The 23,855-nt window shown below is 51.3% G+C and overlaps 1 protein-coding gene and 1 non-coding gene across 4 annotated transcripts in view; one reads left to right on the forward strand and one right to left on the reverse strand.

Moving 5' to 3' along the window:
- Positions 1–23,855, forward strand: part of LRFN2 (leucine rich repeat and fibronectin type III domain containing 2) — a 176,786-nt gene that overhangs the window by 146,651 nt on the left and 6,280 nt on the right. The gene's annotated exons all lie outside the window — the stretch shown is intronic.
- Positions 13,091–13,194, reverse strand: LOC121475059. The gene has a single exon (XR_005983608.1). It is a non-coding gene; the product is annotated as a U6 spliceosomal RNA (small nuclear RNA).

Here is a 23,855-nt window from a genome sequence, read left to right on the forward strand (position 1 = left end):
GATTCTGAGTCAGCTTGGGGTGGCGCCCAAGCCTCAATGTTTTTAAAGCTCCCCAGTGACTCTGACGTGCATTCCGCATCATGCCACATGCCAGTGAAATCAGATGTGTGGGCAGCACACTGGTGGGCAGAGCCGCTGTGCATCCCACGGCCGGGGGTTGGTCTCCGAACTTCCGGTAAGGGGACAAGCTAGAAGACCTGCTCAACTCACCTCTTGGAGACTTTGCTTCATCCTTAACATTGAAATAAAAACCCCTTAGAATGGGGTTATCTCCCGAGAGATGAAGTATGTGAAACGCACGGGAAACTAAAGCAGCTTGCACACTTCAGTTGCTGGAGTCATTTGTTCTTGTCCTCCATTTGAGCCTGTGTGATGAATACAAGGATGGACTCGGGGGCCCCAGACATGGGCTCTTGTCTTTCCTGCTCTGAGCCTCAGGCTTCTCACCTGCAGGATGGGAATACTAAGTGTCCTGCCTACACCATTAGGTGCCGGTGAAACGGAAGGAGCTGTCAGTAGGAAACAAAGAGCATTTTCGTAAAGCACCAAGTGCTTCTAGTGGCAGAGATGGGACTCTAGTGGATTAATCAAATTTGGAGGTTTTGTTTTGTTTTGTTTTTTTCTGTCATGTAACAGAATCCCAGCAGGAGGTAGTTCAAGGCTGGTATGGGAGTTCCTCAGTCCTTGGACTGGGGCTTCTTCTGAAGGTCAGTGGCATAATCCTGAACAGGTGGCTCTTGTCTCCTGTGCTCGCTGACACTTCCGTCTGGGGACTGTCTGGCTTGCCCAGCCCACAGGTATGGCAAGCTGAAGTGCAGGGGAGCTGCAATCCGCAGAAGTGGCCCAAGTCTCTGGCCCTGGGAGTTGGAGAATTCATACCCCAGCTTCCTCTTCCTTGGAGGAAGGGGGGTGAGGACAACTGAGGTGTGTTCTGTGCCACCTCCAGGAGGGTCCCAGTAGGATTGAGCTCCAACTGCCCACAATGGTACCCTGCTTGGGACCCCCCTGTAAGGACTTCCTTCCCCATCTCCTAACCAGATTGTCCTGGGCCCACCTCCCAGATAAACTACTGGTATTAAAATCCTTGTCTCCAGGTCAGCTTCTGGGGAACTGAACCGTCATCCAGCACTGCCTCCTGGAGGGGTCAACGCCTGTAAAGAATCCCCAGAAGTCCCACCTAATGATTCTGCCAGAGACTGAGAAAGGTAGTCGTTTGTTAGGCACACCACTGCCCCAAATAAAATCAGGGCTTTGCCGGGAAGCTGGTTGAGGGGAGAGGCTGAGGGGGAGGCGTACAACCACTGCAAAGCTGTATGGGTGAGAGCTTTGGTGTCATTAACGCTTCTTGGCACCTTCCCACACAATCCCAGAAACCAGTAGCCAACATGTAGCTGAGGCCAGCCTGGGAAAGATGATCCAGGCTGTTTTCCTGCCTCTCTCTGAGTGTTCTTTTCTCATCTCTGGAGACAGTGAGACAGAGAGAAGCAAGAGGGATGTCTTTGTTCTTGCCAATTAGGCCTATGGTCTGGCATGTGCGTGTGTGATGGGAGTGGGTACCCTGTGGGGGACAGAAGGGTTCAGGACACGAAGTCAAATTAATGCCCATCATCTTCAAAGTTGCTGAGGTGGTGGGGGCGGAGGATATGTAGGCAGAATCACACAAACCACAGACTGCAATGTGCCAGCCCAGGGTGAAGGCAGGGCCACGGAGACGTGCAGTATGGATGAACGAGCTCATTAACTATTTACAAAGGGGAGCTATTTCTAGCTGGGGTGGGCTCCAGAGATGGGCTCCAACTCGTTCTGTGGCTGCGTGTTGGGCTGATGCTGTGGGTGGAAGTACTGATCCAGATGTGGAAACTGACTTCTATGGCATCATAAAGGAGGTAAGTGTTGGGAAATTAAACATCACAGGGAACTATTAAACACTTAACCTTGTAACATGGTAATTAGTTAGCGATGGTACTAAGTTAAGGGGCCTTTCAGTGTAGTAATTAGCCACCTAAAAGGTTAAACTCTAAGTGAATAGCTTGGTGAATTTATCCACTCCAGCTTTTTCATGAGTTAAGTGAATTTGCCTGCCTGGGTCAGGGCAGGGTGTGTTCTGGGGAGTGGGGCTTCTGGGAATAGGTGGAGTGGCGTGTAAGGTGCATCCTGGGAAATAGTTGGGATTCGGAGGGAAAGGGGAAGGTGTAACTTTTAGGTGGAACGGATAAGGACAGAAGCAGAGACAAGAGTGATCCGTCCTGGTTAAGGACCTATAAGGCCTGCTGGTGTATTAGCTGCTGCCAGAATAATGCTGTGTGACAAACAACCTCAAAATCTAGGTGGCTTACAACTACTAACATTTCATTTTCTTACTCATGGGTCTGTAGATTTGTTGGAGTTCAACTGGTCTTGGCTATCCTGGACTAGGCTGGGCTGGGCTGTGGATTAGATCCTCCCTATATATCTCATTCTGGAACCCAGCTAGGGGCAGTGGTTGTTCAGAGTGTGTTCTTCTCATGGTAAGAGCAGAAATGCAGGTAGGGCAAGCCCAACAGAAGAACCACATGCCAAGCTTGTGGTGGCATCACATGTACTAAATCCCATTGGTCATAGCAAGTTACATGGCCAAGCCCAAAGTCAGGGAGACAGGCATGCACTTCGCCCACCATCAGGCCATGGCAAGGCTGTGGAGGTATCATTTTATTATGGGAAAATGAAGAAACAGGACCAACAACTCAATGTTAGAGGAGCTGTCTCTAGGGCAGGTTCTCAAACATGAGCATGCATGTGAGTCATCTGACATACTTGTTAGCACACAGCTGCAGGACCCTTCTGAGTTTCTGACTCAGTTGGTCTGGAACAGAGTCTGACAATCTGCTATTCTAATACATTTTCCCAGAGGTGTTGATACTATCAGTTTGGGGACCACATTTCAAGAAGTTCCGTCTAGGAGTTTGTTTAAAGAGGATGGGAGAGGTCAGTCTGTTGGTGTCCTTGAATGTCACACAAAATAGCTACATTTACTGAGTCCTTCCTACCTTCAAGTTACTGTTCTAAAGACCTTCTCTGTGTTCTCTTCATTAGTACATTAATCCTGCAGGTGTGGTATTGCCATTTGACAGACAAGGACTCTGAGCCATAGCAGGTGACGTGACTTACAAGGCCCCACAGCTCGGAGGTAGTAGAGCTGGATCCTGTAGCCAGTGCTCTGTCCTGTCGTGAAAGTCAGGCTTCATCCTGTTGACAGTGGGGAGCCAGGGTAAGTTCTAAGGGAAGGAATGACCTGCAGTGGAGAAAACTCAGGATTTGGATCTGGATGGTCTAGGCACAAACCACACTTAGGCTTTCAATAGCTAGATTTCAGGGTAGCTTGATCTGTTTTAGGGTAAACCCTGTCAAGACTCTAGGGTTAGAACAAGATAGGCAAAGTCCTTACATTCTTAGGAGTGAAAAGGACAAAAACTGTAATATGTGCCCTAAGAAAAAAATTAATTAGTATAATGGACACAGAATGAGGGGGCTACTGCTTTATATGGGTGGTCAAGGATGGCGCCATTAAGGAGTGATTTTGGAAGACCTGAATGGACCAAGAAAAAGAGCCCAGAAGAGAAATAGCATGTGCAAAGGCCCTAGGGTAGGAACAAATTTGTCTTGTTGGAGAAGCAGCAAGGACTCTAGTGCATCTAGAGGAAGAGTGACCGTAAATGATTTTAGAAGACCGGACAGGGCTGGATCATGTATAGCCCTATAGGGCTTTATGCTGAAAGAGATGGGAGCCACTGGAGGGGGGGGGCAATTGCAGGAGAGTGACATGATCTGGTTAAGAAAGAAGATTCTGGCTGCTAGGTAAAGAATAGACTTCAGGGGTGGAAGCAGGGAGATCAGTTACAAGACGGCTGTTGGGGTCTTAACTGTATCTTGAAACCCTCCTGCTCCTTAACGTTCACCTCCATAAAATCGGTGAAGGATCTCTTCCATCTTTTCCCCTCAGTATCCTTAGAGAGGGGAAGGAGATCAAGGTGTAGTCAAGGAGGTGAGCAGGAAATAGGGGACAAAGGGCACAGGATTCGCGGCCCTGGTCTGCCTGGCTGGGGAGCCTTGCTGAGGCCCAGCAGCCGCTTGGAGTGGTGAGGAGTTCCCACCTCCCCCTGCAGAGCAGACATCTCACGCATCACTGTCCCAGCTCTGCAGTCAGCGTCCCCCACCTTCTCCACCCTCAGCCCTCTCACTCTGATAGGGAGTAATTATTTATGTTCTTGTTTAATTAGCTCATTAGGCATGTGCTGCAGTATTTCTGATAATAAATCTCCTCCTCTAGTGGCTCTCAAGTGCGTTTTTGCTGGTGCCTGGCCGTGGTGATGGAGGTGGCAGTTGCAGATGTGAGGCTAGCTGGTGGGCGGGGCTCGGTGACCTGTGTTCTGTCCCCCAGGATGTGTGTGGACAGGTGGGGAGGCTGCCGAGGCCCTGGGCGAGGAGACAGGATCTTGGAAGCTGAGGCGGCGGCAGCAGCCGGCACTGAACACCAGAGATATTTTTACCACCCGTCAAAATGCCACCATGTGTGAGCCGGTGCCAAGGGCTGCTTCCCAAGGCTGCTTTGCTCTCCTCCCCCAGCCTTTGATTGTCGCTCAAAAGAAGGTCTGAGTGAAGTAGGGAGACTTTGAAAATTCCCGGGTCGGCTAGGCTGGTGCCCAGCAGTCCTTTCCCTCTGGCAGGGGCTGGAAGAAAGCCTCTGTCCTACAGTAAAAGAGAGTGGGTGGGAGCTGCCAGGAAAGTGCAAGTGCCAAGATTTAGACCCAAACCCCACTCTCCCCGCATTCTGTCAAGGGGGGCCTACGGATAGGACCCTATCCAAAAATATTTCCTTTGTAGAAGATCAAAGGGCCTGAAATTCCACCATTAGAGATGCACTTCTTTGCACTCACCGTAGGCAAAAACCTAGGTGATGCTGAAGTGGTTTCCTCCGGGACTGATCGACAGAGGATGTGGATCTGATGGGGGCCACAGTAGAGGTCCCAACAGCAGGAGGAGGGAGGTGGCCAGGGAGAGTCATAAGGTGACCTCAGAGCCCAGTTCCCCTGTGTGGACGTATTGCCAAGGACTCGAGAGATCTCAGGGAGAGGGAGGGAAAGCCAAGGTCTTGGGACCGGTCCAGCTATTTATTTGTCACAACTCGGATTCTGTTCTTCTGTCTACGTGAGCATAGTTCTTGCTACTCTCACAGACCGGAAAAGGTCCAGAGTCAGAAAGGAACAGTTCAAGGTCATCCAGACCAGCATTCCCCCTTCTTTGTGAATCCTCATCATGCCCACTACTCTCCCACCTATCACCCCCACCGCCCCCCCACCCTTACCCCTTAGGGTATTAGCTGGCCCTACGTAGGAGTAACTTCCACACACAAGAAACTATCCCCTCCTTTTTTCCCCCTAGATCCCCAACTACTGTTGGATGCTCTAGCTGAAAAGATTTTCCTTATTACAGGCCTCTGAATTCATCTGCCTCTGCTTCCTGCCCTTCCATTCTGCCTTCATCCTCATCAAGAAGAAGATGAATTCTTGCTTCAAAATATGCCCATTTAATGTTTGCAGATAATTCTCATGGCTCTCCGAATGCTTTTTTTTTTTTTTTAAATTTTTTTCCAGATTCAACATCTTCCTTCCATGCCTTCTTCCCTTTCTTGCCTCTCACCTTTAGTCACTGAAGAGGTGTTTATTTCATGCTGCTAGGGTCAGGTCTGGGCCACTCACAGGGAAAGCGGCCAGTCATAGGGCACCCCTGCCCTCCTGCAGCTCACATTTCCCAGGGAGGCAGACTTAAAGGACTCCGTACTTGTGTGGTACTTGATTCAGTTACTACAGCTGGGATGAGTGCTGTGCAAGCAGCAGAGCAGGTCCTGGAAAGGTCAGGGAGGTCTTTCTGGAGGAGGTGACCCAGAAGGTTAAATAGGAGCTCTGTCAGCGAAGAGCCACAGGAGGCACTTCAGGTAAAGGGCTGGCGTGCTTGTCTCTGGAGCAAGAATGGAGGGGGTGTGCGTTCTATGGTGCATCTCTTGCTCCCTTGCCTTGGAAGCGTGCCAGCTTGTGTGGTCCCTCTGTGTGGGGGGCATCCAGCGGGCAGTATGCTGGATGTGGCCTGGCCAGCCCAAAGTGGACAGAGGTAGCGCCCCCTCACCTGAAGTATGATTAGCTCTTTTGGCTCCTGGCGTCCAAGTCCCACGCAGACTGGATGCCCCTAACAAAGCTGCTCCTTTGACATTTTTCTGAGACCATCACACACACCCCCTGCTCCTCCCTAGACTCTTCCCAAGATAGAATGACCCCAGGGCCGCCAGGCAGCTCTGTGGGCATGCCTCAGTTACACGTCACAACCAACCGTCCAGGGGTCCAGGGCCTCTAGCTCAAACCTTACTGATCTCTGATCTGCCACAAAATAGTTTAAAAAATTTTACTTGTCTCATTTTGTGTTTTTATGTGGCAAGTCATCTCACATCTTTGGTTAGAAGTAAGTGGATTATAAATCACGAAACCAGTTGATGGAAACGAGGTCAAAAGTGCCAAATAAATGTGGGTGTTTTTTTTTTCTCCAATAATGATTATGATAATAAGAACCAACCTTTTGGAGAAATTCTTGTGTGCCAGGTACTATTCCAGTGGTTTCCATTTATAAGCTTATTTAATTCTTTCGACATCTCGGTGACAAAGGTCCTGCTGTCAGAGGGCTTTTACAAATGAGAAAACAGAGGCACAGAAAGGCTAAGTAGCTTTCCTGAGGTATCCTGCCTGGGATTCAAACCCAGGCGGGCTGGCTCCAGGGTCTGTGCCTCGGTGCCTTAATAATACGGACCTAGTGTTTGAGCACTTGCCGAGTGTGCCTTGCTGCACCAGGCATGCGCTCAGCCACTTGAAAGGCAGTTGCTTACTATTACGCCCCCTTTCTGGGGTACGAATCTCCAGGATCAGAGAGGGTAGTTAAGCTGCCCCAGGCTCCCCAGCTTGGAAGTGACAGAGCCAGCATTCAAACTCAGGCCTGCCATGCTCCAGATAGCTCCTGACCGCTCTTCTTCCTCCCAAGACAGGAGGTAGGGTAGAGAGGAGTCAGATGGATGTCTTGGGGTCACAGGTAGTATCTTCAAACTGTGGCTGGTTCAGTAGGTCGGGGTTGTGAGTTCAAGCCCCATGTTGGATGTAGAGCTTACTTCAAATAAATGGATAAGAAAAAAACTACAAACCAATGACCCCATCTCCCTCCTGGATCATCCCCTTCCAAGCCACCTAATCTTTTAACAAACCCAGAACCATCAGCCCGCTGCCACTCAGAACCACCATGAGGGGAAAGGGGAACATATCCCACCCCCCCACCCCCTGACATGTAAAGAGGAAGCAAGGGAAGGCAGCGGGGTGCCATAAGGAGGGATCTCAGCCAGACAAGTAGAAGTTTGGGGCAGTGATGGTGATGTCTAACAAACAAAACCATAGCTTCTTTGAGAGCAGAAGGAGGCCCTGACGGTATCAAGAGCCTGGAGGATTTCATGTGAGGCCAGGAAGCTGATGCATGCCCTTCACCCCTTCTCCATGCTGAGAAAAGTGATGGCCATGCCCTGGGGCGTTCTGATTTATAACTTGCCAATTGAACCGTGGCTCCTTGGCCTCCCCATCACTGCCTCCTCCCAGGACTGAAATGAAACGTGGGTCACGGGTTCAACCTCAGTGATGGGGTGTACTCAAGAGAGAGAGAGGAGATTTATGGCTTGGTCTCTGCCCTTAATGAGCCATCATCCCCCAGAGCCACCATGGCCACTGCCTTCCCAGCCGGGTGAAGCCCAGAACCAGTGCTGAGGGGCAGGCGGGTGTACAGGGCCGGAGGATGGTGCCATGAATCTCTGACAGCCACGGGGCTCCCTGGCTCATGGACATCCGGCGGAGGGAGCAGCCGATGGATCACAGCTGGGCTCTTGACCTTGAGTCTTAAGCAAAGTGAAGAACAAAAGGTCATATTTGTTCCATCAGAGCCACAGGAGCTATAAAACATTGGAGTGTGAATAAAGACAGTGGTAAATCACTCATCGCTCTTGGGAACTTGGGTGATCACTTGGCTGATCTGTCTTCCGGCCCCATCACCCACTGGACAACCTGGGGATCGGTGTGCTCAGAGATGGGGAACTCCAGGGGACCCCAAAATGGTGCTCTCCCTGGAACGCAGAGGTGCCAAGAATTGCTGAGATTCATAGGCTCCTAGAATGTAAGATGTCTCTCACTGCAAATGTGACCTTCTCAAGGAGGTTTCCCTGGTCACCCCACCTAGAGAGCTGAGTCTGCCCTCCCCACGCCCATGCTTTTACCTTATTTTGACCTGCTATGCTTTTATTTTCTTCCATTGCATGTTCCATTTTATGACACAATCATTTAACAATTATGTGTATTATTTATTTTCTGCCCCCTGCCACCCAGAATGTCAACTCCACAAGGTAAGGACTTGTGTCTAGGGGTCACTGCTGTATCATCAGTACCTAGAGCAGCACTTGCATATAGCCAGTGCCCCAATAACATTATGGGGATGAACGGACCAGCCTGGAAAGACCTTAGAAATGGGCTAATCCCAACCCCCCTGTGTGCCCAGGAGGAGCAGAGACCCAGACAGGGGGCATAGGACTTGTCCTGGGTCATACAGACTCTTAGGGGTTGCCAAGCTAGGAGAAGAATCCAAGCATCCAAATCCTAGGCCAGAGCTGGGGTCCTGCGTGGTCTGAACTGCAGCCACACCTGTCAGAGGTTGTGCTTGCGGTCACATTCCACTAACCACCTATAGGACCAGGAGCTGACAGCCCAGGGTGGGCAACCCGGGTCCTCCTTGCTTCCTGTATTTATTTTTAAAAAAAGGTTATGAATATAATGATAACTAATTTCCTTACCCAAAGGGAGTCTAATAATATGGGATCCAGGACTGTGGGAGGTTAGGGACTTTTTACAAGGTGGGTAGGAGGACAGTAAGAAGTGTTTATTGAGCACCTTCCCCTCGGGTGACCACCAGTGTGTGGGTCCTTCACACGGATCACTCATTTTGCTCTGACTCCCAGCTGTGATGGAGTGTAATAATAATAGCCAACATTTATGGAACTATGTGCCAAGCACTGTTCTCAGGGCTTTTAGGTATTCATTCATTTAATCTGCCCTGACAACTCTATGAAGTGGAGAGCTTCTATTACCGTCCCCATGTTACAAATGAGAAACCAGAGGCAAATATGCCAGAATATAAATGCTTCCATTCTGGGTGCTTGGGATGCATCAGTGAACAAAACAACTGAGGATCCTTGTCCTCATGGGGGAAGCAGACAACGAGCACAATAAATGAGTAAATCATCTAGGTATGGGAAGGCAATAAGTGCTATGCAGGGTACAGCAGAGCACAGGAAGGGGCTTGGGGCAGTGATAAGGTGCAAGCTGAAACAGGGCAGCCCGAGTGGGCCTCCCTGAGAAGCGGAGACCTTCTGGAGGCTTGTAGGAGATAAGCCAAGAGGATGTCTGCAGGAAGGGCATTCCCGGCAGGGGGAACAGCCAGGGTCAGGCCTTAAGCCCAGAGCTCCTCTGAGGAGCAGTGAGTGGCCTGGGTGGCTACACCTGAGAGCGAGGGGCAGAGTCTAGGCAATGGGGCAGGGAGGGAAGGGGGCCAGAACAGGGGTGGGGTGGGGTGGTGGTGCTTGCAGATCCCCTCAAGGACATCTTCTCAAATGCTCTGACTCATTCAAATGCTCACCTCATTTAAATGCTCACATATGCTCACGGCCTCAAGCCAACACCCTCTTCTCTGCTCACACACTGAGGGTAATTTCCACATCAGCCAATAGCCCCACACTCGGGCACACATTGGCCAGTTGACACACACACACACACACACACACACACACACACACACACGCACACACCAGCCAATGGATGCACATTCACATGTTCACACTGGCCAGTGAACAAACACTTACACAGCCACCCCTCCAGAAGCTTCATCCTCCAACCTACCTGTGTGTGAGGAAGAGGGGCAGGGTGGGGGTGCTCATCAGCCTTGTTCCATCTGCAGCCCAGCATGGCTTCTCCACAGCTGGACCAGGAGAAGGAGGAAAGCAAACCAATTCCTGGGGCTTCAGACCCATGCACCCTAATAAACAATACTGGAGAGACTCCCAGAACATTTAAACCTGAGTCTGTAATGTACTCACACGTGATGTTCCCACATGGTTACTCTCATAGAAGAAGATCATAGACACACATGGCCATCCTCCATGGACACCAAAGTGCACTTGGTGGCTCTATTTTGTGCTTGTTGCCCCCACAGGAACTATTGCTCCAGGACTGGGTGGGTGGGAGGTGCTCGGGAGGGAGAGGATAGTAATCCTGCTATTTGTAGGTATTCCCAGGTAGATCCAGGACGGGGCACCTCTAGACCAGGCTGGCCTCACCTGAGAGCTCCTGGCCAATGAATAAGTCCCACAGTAAAGTTCATCTTCTCAACACTGAGCCCCTGACCCCCAAGACGACCTACCAGTGCCCCCAGACCACTCACCTTCTGCTGCCATAAGAGCTCCTGCAGGGGCATGGGCCGGTGGCATGGTGTTAGTGTTCTCTATGAAAAAGATGGTAATGATGAAGATCAATAGACAGATACATAGAGATAGATGGAGAGAGAGAGAGATGATGGAAATGATGAAGTAGGTAAGCATTCACTATATTCATACATGATCTATTGAGTATGTATCGTATATCAGCGTTTTGCATACATTATTTCTAATCCTCATGTGACCTTGCAATTTAGATTTGCAAACAGCTTTTACAAACAAGAAGACTGAAATTCTGGGAAGTTAAGTAACAGGGTAGAGATTAGGCAGCCAGTAAGTTGTGAGTCAGGATTTGAGCTCACAGCCCCAAGTCACATGGATGCCAAATCCTAGGTGCTCTCAGGGTTAGGAAACTAGGCCTGAGCTCCCACAGCCCTTTGCTGGCTGTACCCCACCTGCCTTCCTCCTGCTTCTCCCTGGCTCCTGTCACCCCTCCTCTGGTGATACTCTCGTGGAATTCTAGAATGTCAGAGATGGGCATTGAAGCACAGAGAAGACAAGTAGCTTGCCCAAGGCCACACAGCAAGTCCATGACAAACCCTGGAGCCTCATCCAGCCAGCCTGGATCTGAGGGTATTTGATGGATGGGGACTGCTCTGTTGCCCCATCCTCCCTCCCACTTGGCTGAGCACAGTAGCCCTCCCGCTGTGTTGAGGTCTCCCTCCAGAGCTCATTCTCTTCCTCCCCCCAATTAGTTCCTTCCCAGCCACCCTGCTTGTGAGAGGCAGAGGTGTCCAGGGGAGGATCAGCAGAAACACAGTCCAGAGAAGTGCTGAGCAGGCTCCTCCAGCCCACCAGCTGGAAAGGATAGTTCTCCACTGGGGGAGGTAGCAGTAGCATGATGCTGCCACCTGGGCAGCCAGATGTCCTGCAGGCCACTCGGTCGTGGGGTCCAGCCTCCAGGCACACAGCTTGGAGCAACCCTCAAGGAAGAACCAGGAAGTTTCTCTATCACTGGTTTGTGCACAGCTGAGTGTCCCGCATTATAAAAATCAACACCTCACTTTTGTAATCACTTTACCACTCTGTCCCAGGAGACTCACATCTTCCTAGGTTTGCCCAAGGGTCCTCTGGGGTAGGTAGCAGTATTATCAATCCCATGGGACAGACGGGAAAGCTGAGATTCAGAGGAGTAAGATATCCCTGTTCAAGACTGCTCAGCTAGCCAATAGTGGTGCCAGGAACGGAACCTGATCTCCAGACGCCGAATGCAAACATCCTCATGGCTGCTTTCTATTGCACATACATGTCCTAAGCACAGTACCCAGGGCTGAATGAATATCGTATTTAATATACACAACGATAACATGTGTTCAATACTATTAACCCATTTTACAGGCAGGAAAACTGAGTAAGGCTTGGAGCTGTGATGTGAAGTGACTTACCTACACTGCACAGTCAATGTATTTTTTCCACATAGCACAAATTCCACCTAGGGAGTGAGACAATTCCCTTCTTCAAGGAGCTTCTCATCAGACAGAGAGAGGGGATTAAAACTGGGGGGAAGGCAGGACCCCAAAACTCGTCCATGAAATGAATGAGGACTTCATTTCATCTTGATTTCTTCTATCAAGGGTCAGCGTCACCTTCCCCACCATTGTCGAAACAGAACCTGGTGTTTCCTGCCCAGGCATCTTGCTGAGCGTTTAGCACACTTGACCTCATTTCATCCCGACAGCGTTCCTACAAAGCAGGGACTAGCATTCCTACTTAAGTCAGGCAGAAGGGGTGACATAATCCGCCTGGAGTCAGAGTGGGAACTGAACCCAGGCCCAGCCGACACCACAGTGGATACCGTGATGAACCACCACGTGTTTCCTTCTGCAACCTCTTTGCACACATTTGAGTCACACCAAATTCTGCTCTGAAGTTGCCCTGTTCTTCAACCATCAGGACAGATGTAGAAGCCCCACCGCCAGGCCCGGCACCACCGTCTCCCACCCAGGCTCCTCCCCAAGTGCTGCCCACCATCCCTGGTCTGACAGGGCCGACGGAGCCCGGGGACCACAGAGCCAAGAAGGCCCTGCCAGTGGTGACCACGCCCGAGTGTGCATCAGCCACACGGACTTGGCAGATTTGTTTCCAACACCCTGTCTTCGTCCTACCCTCCTGGAAGAATTTGCTTTGTGAGGGCATTTAGCAGGGGGGCATTTGTGTGTGTGTGTGTGTGTGTGTGTGTGTGTGTGTGATACACATGAGGTTGATGATTTTCAGCATTTTTCAGTGTGCAGTTCAGTGACATGAAGTACATTCCTGTTGTTGTGCAGCCACCCCCACCCATCGTCCCACATTCAAACTCTGCACCCATCAAACACCGACTCCCCTTCCCCTCCCTCCAGCCCCTGACAGCCGCCCTTCTACTTGCTGTATCTATGAACTTGACCACTCTCAGTGCTTTAAGAGGAATCATGCTGTATTTGTTCCTTTGTATCTGGCTTATTGCACTTTGCAGAATGCCCTCAAGGTTCACCCATGCTGTAGCCTGTGTCAGAATTCCATAAAAATATGGACTGCTCCATGAATTTTCAAGTCCTCCTTGTGCAAGGGCTGTGCTAATCTCTCTATCATCCCAATTTTAGTATATGTGTAGCTGCAGCAAGCACTGTGATGACATTTTTAAGGAGATGGGTACCACAGGTGACTTTGCCCCTGGGTGGCGCCCCCATGAAATTATGGATCTGTCAACCAAGGAAGCTGTCCAATCAGGTGGTGAGGGGCATCATTGGGTGGCACGGACCTGGGGCCTGCTGATTGTTCTGGTGCATGGTGAACGCAGCTGGTGGGGAATCTTTACTTTGAACACTCCTGTGTTTACAACGAGGTATAATTGGTCTGACACCTTCTGTGTTTTTTCTGTAAGTGATGACTTGTTAGCGAGCAAGCTTTTCTCAGCTCCTCAAGGAGATAAAAGGCAACTATCATCGTCATCATCATCTTCACTGAGGTACCAAGTGGCCCTGGGAAGGGAGTGGAAGGGGCGGCCATGCTCATCCCACTGCATTTAATTTTTCACACTCACACAGGAGGTTGACACTGCTATCCTCATCTCACACGTGAGCAGAGAGGTTCAGAGACAGAAAATGATCCGATTCGGAGTCACACGGTTGGGGGCGGAACCGGCCTTCAAAGAGAGACTTCTGCTTGATTCTAAAACCCACACTTTTTCCTCTGAGACATGCCAACCCAGTCCTTGGGGGTTGGGAGCTAAGGACAAGTAAACACTGAGAAAAGTTTCGCATCCTTGGAGACTTGGATGAAGGGAGAAAGAAAATTAAAGGCACACACCGAGAGAGGCCTGCCGTGCGCTGGGGAGCTTGCCTGGGTCAGCTGCAGTGGCAAAAAAAACAAGCCGGCAATGGGAGAAATGCTCCTCTAGGGGAACAGAATGGGAACAACAGGGCTTAATAGCAACCCTGGGGAAATCGCAGGGCATTTCCATTGACTGCATGCTCAAGCGTGAGCCACCAATGGGATGCTGCTTCCAGAAAGTTCAGTGAGGTCTTGGGCACGAGTAGGGGAGGCTCAGGAGAAGTCTGATGTCTGATTGGGGAATAGTGGGATCTGACTCCATTCTCTGTCCCCAGACTGCCCCAGAGAGGAGGGTTGACCACAAACTGGCCTGTGACCGGAGGGGAGCAGCTGGGGGGCAAGTGGAAATTGGGGCTGGAGGAAATGTTGGAAGGAATGGGAATGTTAATCCTGGAAAAGTGGAAACCAAAGGTGGGATGGGAGAGCTACCACACAATCTGAGAGCAGAACCAATGTGTCCAGACAAACAAACCAACAAACCAGCACCTTGTTCTGTGTCCCCATGGGGTTGGCTTGGGGCATGTGGGAGCAAGCAGCAGCTCTCAGACCATGGCCCCATGTGAGCCGGGATTGTCCTCCATACACACTGGGGGCTGGATCGGCTGCCTGGCCTGTCCCTGACCTGTGTGAGCGTAGTACTGGCAGCTAGAGGAGCCTGTTGGAGGGGGACCTGTGCCACTCTCAAGTGGCATTCCTGAGGTCTGAGTATGGAGATGCCAGAGGAGGTGGACAGACTAGCAGACACTGGGGAATCAGCCAGACAAGTGCCTGGACTGCTGGGTGTCAGGTACCTGGCCCTGCGCTGGGCCTCATGCCTGCCTCTAGTGGGAACTGAACCTAACTTCATGCCTGCTGGGTTCATCGCTCGGCCCTGCCTTGGGACCAGAGGACACCCTGGGTCACCTGCTAGCTCTGCTGGTCCCTCACTAGGGACCAGGCACCATTCACATGACAGGTGTTGATTCATTTAATCTTACAATGACCCTGTGAGGGAGGCTCTATCATCCATCCCCATTGACAGAGAGGCTGAGTGGCTTGTCTAAAGTCACACAGCCAGTAAGTGATGGTGCTGGGCTTTGAACCCTCATGACCCAGGACCAGAGCTCTCACCCTGACCTTCTGGCTTTGTCCTCTCCATGAAGGAGCACCGTGGAGCAACGGACTAGCACTGTTGTTCCAGCCAAAGACGGGGCCTGGCAATTGCCCACATCCTTGCCAGGCAGCTGGATGTGCCATGCTTCCTGAGTCAGGGAGCAAAGGAAAGATCTTGAAAGGTGAGATCAGACCCTTACCTATCACCAGGTAAGCCTTTATTCTGGGGAGGTGAGCACAGATGCACCCTGCTGGGACTTGGCTCACCTTGGCCCAATTTTAGTCATTTCTGCAATCACTCAGCCAGGGTTTAACTAACACTATCACCATGTGTCCTCTGAATAAAGCTTCTTATAGTCACATGGAGGGGTGGGAGGACACACATCCCTGCAGTGAGTGTTGCAGGCACCATGCCTCCCTGCCTGCCCAGCCAGGACCCAGGCACAGCACAGGTCTCCTCCTTTCTAGCTGGTGTGAGGCTTGCCAGCTACACATCCCCAAAGCTTACATTTCCACTGTAAGAGATCTGTTTCTTTTGGTTCAGCATCGCCAACTCCTTTATATAATAGATCCTCAAAGAAGTTTACTTTGTGCCAGACGCTGACCTGGGTTCTTGGTGAATCATGACTCATTTATGTGACCCTATAATGCACAAACTTATAAATGCCCCATTTTACAGAAATAGGGTATTTTAAGGTAACTAAGGCCCAGGCAGGTTAAGAGATTGTCCATGGTAGGCTATTACAGCCGGTAAGCGGCAGAGCCAGTATTTGAACCCAGCAGGCTGGCTCCAGAGTCTGCTCATCACCACGACACTCTGCTGCCTCTGCACCTTCTCTTTCTTTCTAGCAGTAGGTGTTCCTGGGAGGCGTGACATTTATCACCAGGATTGGATTTACCAGGGATTTTTCTTAATAGAGACTTACGCAACAGAAGTGTAACTAGTAGATGGGAAGTGGAAAAGCAGGAACGAGGATTTAGAAACAGAGAACCAGAGGGGAGCTCAGAACCTCAGATTGGCAAGGCAGAGAACCAGAGCACTCCAGGGGCAGAGGAGCTTGAGCCAGGCCCAGGGGAACCCCGCAGAGACCCCACTGAACCTGAGGTCCGAGGTGAAGCAAGAAGAACGAAAAAGATGAAGCTGCCCAAAGTCACTGAAAGATCTTGTGGGGAGAAAGAGAACTCAGAGTACCTCTAGAAACCTCTAGGAGTGGTCCCTGAGCTGGTCAGTGTTCCTCAGCCTGGCCCCATCCGTTTCAGGTTCCAGGGCTCACACAGGAGAGGACCTACCTGCTACTGGAGTGCTCAGCATGCCCTGAAAGAGCCCTGTCCAACAGGACTCTGGGACATTGGGGGTGCTCGGCGGCTGCCCTGTCCCGTGTGGTAGCTTCTAGCCACATGTGACTGGCGTGACTGGGGAACTGAATGTTTAGTTTGATTCCATTTTAATTAATTTGAAGTTAAATTTAAATAGCCACATGTAGCTACTGTGTTAGGTGGTGCAAATATAGAACATGCATTTCCTTCACCTGCCCAGCAAATGTTTTTAAGGGCCTACTTTGTACCAAATGTTGTTCTCCAGGCTGAGGAAATATCAGTGAACAAAACCGGCAAAAAACCCTGATCCCCAGAAGGAGAGCTGAGATGGCTTCTACTGCAAGGAGAGAATGCTAATTAATAGTAAGCATAGTAAATTAGCAAATGATAGCATCTTTCAGGCAATAAAAGTTGAATGCGGGAAAGACAGACCAAGTCAAGGGCATGGGGGAGCCAAAAGAGAGATGAGAGGAAGCCCGCCACGTTAAATAGGTGGTCAGAGAAGGTAACATTGGGGCAGAATTGAAGGTGAGGTAGTGAGCATAAGGATATCTGGAGGTAGAACAAGGGCAAGGGCAACGACCAGTGCAAAGGCCCTGAGGCAGGAGCACCTCGGCAGGTTTGAGGACTGGTGCAGAGCGATCTGGGTAAGGAGGAAGAGAGGAAATAAGAGAGGTGAGGTGCAGATCACATGGGGCCTGTGGGCCACACTAGGGCTTTGACATCTGAGACAGGCCTTCCTGGGGACGTTGAGCAGAGGAAGGATTTGATCTGACTTGCTCTTAACAAGATCCTCTAGCTGCTGGCACAGAGGAGGCAGGGGGAAGGAGAGCAAGAGAGTTCCCCCAGAGGCCAGTTCCACGAGGGCTTTGATGACCCACCCTGCCTGCTCTCCTGAGGGCTGTGGGAATGGAGAGTGGGCGGCTTTGCCTCAGAATCTCAATCATCTTGAATGTGGCTTCTTTACTTGCTGACAGGGTGAAGTAACTGCCAAGATGACAGAGGGCTACGGGGCCCCCGGGGGAGCCTGTGTTCTCAGGAGGGGCAAAGGCAGCAGAGCCTGGTCCCTGGCCCTTAGCCCTGGTCAGAAGTTGATGAAAGGCTTCTGATTCTTGCAGCCCTTGCTCAGTCACGCCGGCTCCATGATAGTCCCCTTCTAAAGAGCAGCCATGTGCCTTCCCCTGTGACCACTCAGGGCCACACATTTAGGGAAGGCCAGCTTCCCGCATGAGACACCAGAATAGGGGATTTTGCAAGCTGTGTTAGTAATTCCAATAATTCTAACAATTCCCTGATCTCTAGACCATAAGCAACGAGACAGGCTCTTGCAGGCCCGTACCACCCTGTCCCACTGAATTTGAACATGGCCTCAGAATCCTTCTCAACCCTGGTGCCCAGCAAATACTCAGAGTCGGAGCACAACACTGAACGTATTTGCAAGCCTTCCAAAACCTGGCTCCTGGCGGCAATGTTGGTGACCTCATCTCCCACCACTCTTCCTTTCCATCACTGTATTCCAGCCATACAGGCTTCGTCACTGTTCCTGCCTCAGGGCCTTTGTAATGGCAGCTCCCTCTGTGAGGAGACTGCCCGCAGATATCCACGTGGCTCCTTCCCAGTGTTCAGATCTCATCTTCAGATCTCACATGAGCGTAAGGAAGCAAGCACCAGACAACCCTCATCACTCACTAAGGTCTCATCTCCACCCCTAATTAGCTACCAAACCGCCATCCAGTTACTGTCTCTAAAATGGGAGCATAATTACGAAAGGTACTTCTCAGGGTGATCATGAGCAGTGATGGAGGTAATATGAGAGTGCTGGGATCAAATCTTGGCTAGGCACAAACATTCTATGGGACCTTGGGCAAAGCACTTCTCTGAGCTTCAATGTATTGATCTGTAAAGTTAGGATAATAATAGTGTACCTCCCTCATAGACTTGCCATTAGGATTAAATTAGTTTAATACATGAAGCATATTCTGAAGAGTGTTTGACATATGGTAAGTGTTCAATAAATATCAGCTGTCATTGGAGTAAAACATGATTTTTAAAAAAAAATTCTGTCAGTTTGCCTGACTCTTAAGACCTGCTTGCTGCTAAAATCTGATTCTGCTCAGTTCAGTTCAGGGTAATTCAGTATAGGACAGATCGTGGTCAGGGGTCTGGAAGGCCTGGCTAATAACACCTGCTCAGCCACCGTGCAGCTCTGTGCCCTTGAGCAGGTGACCCATCTGCCCGAGCCTCAGTCTCGTCATCTGTAACCTGGGGAGAATTATTCCCACCTACGCAATCAGTGTGCAGAATCAAAGAGCCTGTGCCTGTCAAGTGCCCACACGTGGGAAGTACTCAATAAGTTGTATGCCAGAGAGAAGCAGCCGTGTCTCCCCTGTACCTTGTGGTTGGTGCAGGGTAGCGAACCGGCCCCTTTGGGGGCTTGCAGGAATAGGTAGAGGCTGGGAAGCCACAGCCGCTCGCCTCCGTTTAATGAGGCTGTTTCATGTGCTCCGAGCTCCTGCAGCCGGCCAGAGAGGTTGGCAGGCTGGTGGTTCTGTGAAGAGCCGGTAATGAGGGTGCAGAGCCGGGGAAGTGGAGTGGGGCAGCTTGACATGGCTTCTCCAAATTATTGCTGGGGCCCAGCAGGCAGCTGTGGTGCATCATGGATGGGTGGGGGGGGTGCACCTAAAAAGTAGTGGTACCGGGGAGCTGAAGGGATGGGGGCTGGAGAGAAAAGAGGTGAATTTACTGACAACTCCAGGAAAGCAGAAATTGCATCTCCTGTATCGACACCAGTACCAATTTCTTCCTCTTACACAGATACACGCTCAGTCCTCTCACCCTCACACATCTCGGGGTAGCACGCTCCCTGGGCCCACCTCATCTGATCTGCGAGGCCTGTGCTAGTCAGGAGAGGCCAGCACTGCTGCAAATAGCTGTGAACACAGAAAGGCTCAAATGCAATCTTGGCTCAAATTGGGTCTCACTGTCCTGAGTCCAGGGCAGTGTACCGGGTTAGTCAGGATGTCTTCTGCACCTGGAGACACAGGCGTCTGGCTTCTACTACCCCCCAGGCCTTGCTGTCACCTGTGTGATCAAGGCAGGTCACCGCACTCTGCATCTGGGTGCAGAAGGGAGGGAGAATGTGGGGCAGGAAGTCTGGCCTTTTGAAGGTCTAGCCCAGGGGTGGCCCACATTCCATTTGCCAGAACATATCACTTGGACTCCCCTAACTACAAGGAAGATTGGGGAACGTGGTCTGGAGTGAGCCCAGGAGTAAGGAAGTGGACTATGGTAGGCAGCTCCCAGGCTTCGCTCTGAGGCCCAGGCAGACTCTCCCCATTCCCATTCCCGGATGACCCCAATACCTTTAATGGGAGCAACTAGGAAGGAACAGACATGGCCTGCAAGTGTCTCTGGGAGAGATCACACAGAGTCACCTCAGGAGTGTCAGGGGACATGCAAGAGTGGCTGGGTGAGTGGAGGCCTAGGTGGAAGATGGGCAGAGCAGTGACTAACATTGCCTGGGCCCAGCATCTTTGCATACCGGATATATGTGAACACTGACACACCCCCACCCACCCACCCACACGTACACACACTCAGCTCTCAGATGGTACTGAGATGACACACAGACATGCCCCACACAGTTTCACACATGCACACACGTGCCCCTCCATCCCCACACTCACACGTCCCAAACAACTGTCTATCTACATGTGCATCCATAAAGGTGCTCAGGAGGCCATGTGGTGAGCCTTAAGGATATAGAAAAATATCTCTCCGGAAAGATCTCGGGACCAGCCGCTGTGTGCGAGTCACCATTAGCCAGCCATCATATTTAAATAAGATTCTCTCCCATTTGTACAGGCCTTAACATTTAACAAAGCACTCTTTCATTCACTCAACTGTAGACAAATATTTACTCAGCAGTGACTCTAGGCCAGATAACATGATTGGCAGTGGAGCTACAAAGTGAGCAAGACGAGGACCCGGTCCTCAAGGGAGTCCGTGCATAAGCACAAACAGAGAAGGGCTCTAAGGGAGGGGGTGCACAAGGGCGGTGGTAGAGGAGTGCGGTGGCAGAGGGGGGCAGGGGCACCTCTCGGCGGGGCTTGACGTGCTGTCTGGGTTAGGCCTCAAGGGACGGAGGGACGCAGCCACCAGGTGGAGAGAGAGATAGGAGGTTTCCAGGAACTGGGGTGGTTAGATGCAAAGGGGTCAGGGTGGCTTATGTGGGGAGTGGAGAGAGATTCAGAGAAGGTGGCCAAGTGCTTCCTGAGGCTGGCGTTCCCCCAGGTCAGGCCAAGATGTGCTGCTGCTGCTGCTGCTGCTGCTATGAAACCAGGATGGTCTTTTTCCCAAAATGCGAGGGGAAAATGAGAACAGATAGGACATTCCCATCATGGGAAAGTCCCCTCCTGTGCCACTCGGGATTCAATCAGGAGAAATAAAAGCATGCTCTAGACCTAAGAGGAAATTCAGCACAGGGGTTGGGCTACACAGGGGATGGAATCGCTGGGGCTTCAACCAGGGGGTCAGTGAGGCATGGAGTGATGGGCCACAGCAGGCAGCCATAGCACTGTCCCACCGCCCCCTAGGGGTGAGGACACAGGAGAGGACATGACCAGAGCCAAAGATCCAAGGCCGTGGCGCAGGAACCGGAATGCCGGGAGCTGGGATCACGGAGGGGGCTCAGGAGCTGAGGGGAAGCCTCCATGTGAAGCAGAGAAAGAGGCAGCTATAGCTTGGCCTCTCCCCTCCTCCCGCTCTCCAGCCTTCTTCCAGCGCTCCCATTGGCCAGCTCTTCCTGGAAGCCCGAGGCCAAGGAGCCTGGGAACGGGCAAGGGAGCCCGGGAAGTGTAGTTCCTCGGCACTCAGAGTGGGGACAGGTGAAAGGGAATACAGACCTGATTGCAAATAGTCAGGCAACCACTACGCTCCTGTGACTCTTCCTAAAGCTCTGACGTCAGCGGGAGACATCAGCTGTAGATTGGTCTGATCGTATTAAGCTGAATGAACAAATGCCGAATGAATAGTAATAGGGCAAAAGAGAAAACTCAGAAGCAGCCACTTACGTTTGTTTTGTTTTTCCTGGCTAAGTGCTTGGGGTTGCAGCTTTAAATTGTGCTTTAGAGCACGTGAGCTTAATTAAATTTAACGTGTTGGAGCAATTGAACTTAAAATAGCAGTTCATGTTTTCTGCAAACAGAGATGTCTCCGGTTTTGTGTGATAGACAGAAACCTATCAGGATTTCAGGACGTGTCTTTCACGAAAAGGGCTTTGGGCCCAATGGTCGTGCCAGGTATTGCCCGTTGCCTCTCCACATGCACTCCTCTGTGCTGCCGTGTGCCCTGGAAGGCTGGCCAGTGTGCAGCCATGAACTGTAGCTTTTGGTGGGGTTCAGCTATGGGGAGTAACAGCAGAAGATTGGGAGGAGGGAAGAGAGTGAGGTGAGGGTATTTACTTGACTGGTTCCCATGCTGTAAGGTTGCCCCTGGCTGCCTGTCCCTCGAGCAAATTTTCAATGCCACTGTGTTGCCCCCAGAGGATATCTGGCAATGTCTGGAGACATCTTTGGTTGTCACAACTGGAGATGCTACTCACGTCCAGTCAGTAGAGGCCGGGGATGCTGCTAAACAGCCTGTGGTGCACAGGACGGCCCCAACGACAAAGGATTTTCGGCCCCAAGTGTCAGTAGGGCCAGGGCTGGTAATTCCTATCCTAGATCAATACTTCTCTAGCTAGTCATAACGAGGAATCATGCTGTTTCCCAATCCGTTGCAGACCAATGCTTTTATAAGAATATAATGGAAATAAATTATCAGAAAAAAGATGATCATGCATTTGGGTGTCACACCAATGCCAAATTGCCATAAAACTGTCTTAATGCTATTCTGCATTTCTGTACTGTGTGATCATAGACCAGGAATTACCAGCACATGGACCAGCGGCCACCTGTGGGCCACACTCAGTGCAGCACTGCATGATCTGCATGAATCTTTCCTCTTCCTGCGTCTGTTGACATCCTCTGGTATGCTCAGGGCTAGATTGGGTAACAGCTCGGCTGCTACCAACCCTGGGTAATGGCACATTCCCTTGTGGCCCCCCCAACCTCAAACCTACCCCTTTGTAACAAAGTGTCTTGTAAGCAAAGGCTTTAATTATCCCTCTGTGAGTATTATGCCTTCCGCCACTATTGAGCCCAACTGATTCCGAGGTGTTTTCCCAAAGACCGTGGGCAAAGGTCAGAGGGTGCATGGGTGGAGGGACAAGGAGGTGATGGGCTGCCTGGTTTGGGAGCCCAGCTCGAGAGCTTGGACTGTCTCTTGTAGAGACTGGCTCTAGAAGAGTGTTTCGGTGGACAAGGGGCGGGGCAGAGTTGTTCTGGATGGAGCACTCTGGGGTTGGTGGTGCTGAGCATGGACGTGAAGGGAACACGGGCAGAAGCAGAGAGGCCTATGTGGAGGCTGCTGCATTCATCCACACCAACGATGGTAAGGCCTCAGCAGAAGTGTGAGTATGGGGCAGCGCCAAGTCCAGAAGGTAGAACCTTCCCAGACTGCCTGTGGGACGTGGACAGGCGTCAAGGGGGCACCCAGGCTCTCCAGATCCAGCCCGGAGGATCAGTGGTTGGTTGTGTTGGGGAGCATGAGCGGCTGGACAGGGCCGCACGGGCAGAGATGAATTTGATTCTGTCACTAGAGTTTGAATAGTGCCCGTTTCTCATGACTTCCTTGTGCCGTTTGTCTTTTTGGTTGCCCGGGGTGGGAAGCAGCCTTGCTTATGCCTAGAAGTGTGGGCTCCGAATCCCAGCGGATCCAGATCCGTTCTCAGCTCCACCACTCCCCCGAGGGAAAGTGACAACTGCTTAGCTTCCTCCTTCCCTAAATGGGAATGAGGATAACGACTTCCTTCCAGGGGTTGTCAGGCGGGTTAAGTGAGATAACTTACACAAACTTCCAGGCACAGGTTTAGTGCTCAGTGAGCACTGGTTATTATTGTTTTTGCCAAAGGTGGGACTTGACTGCCAAGGCTGTCTGGAGCCAGCTGGCCCTGGCTCTCCTGTAAGTACACACACACACACAGGAACCAGGAGCGGCTTCCCTGATCTTAATCCTGGGCAGTAAGTCCTTTCTTCCAGCCTTGTGTCTGATGGGCCAGTTACAGTGGGAAGCTTTTCCTAGCCTGCCCCCTCTCACCCCTGGTGCCAAGAATCAGTCCTGTTCTGATCAGGCCCACTGTGGCTTCATCACATTCTGATCTGCCCCGACTTGGGAAGGAAGGGGGAGAGTGGCCAGGCAGGGTTCCACACAAAGTGGCCCCTCGGGGCTTCAGGAAAACAGGACGGCGTCTGAGAGGCAGGATGGTACAGTGGTTGGGAGTGGAGGCTCTGAGGCCAGACTGCCCGGTTCAGATCCCAGCTCTGTTGGTTACTATCTGGGTGCCCCTGGGAAGCCAGCTGACCCTTTCTGTGCCTCTGGTTCTTGTCTGTAAGACGGAGGTGATGATTGCTATTATGAGTATTAACCCCCTTTAAGATCTCAGAAC

Source organism: Vulpes lagopus, chromosome 1, assembly GCF_018345385.1.
Source record: "Vulpes lagopus strain Blue_001 chromosome 1, ASM1834538v1, whole genome shotgun sequence".
Taxonomy (NCBI): Eukaryota; Metazoa; Chordata; class Mammalia; order Carnivora; family Canidae; genus Vulpes; species Vulpes lagopus.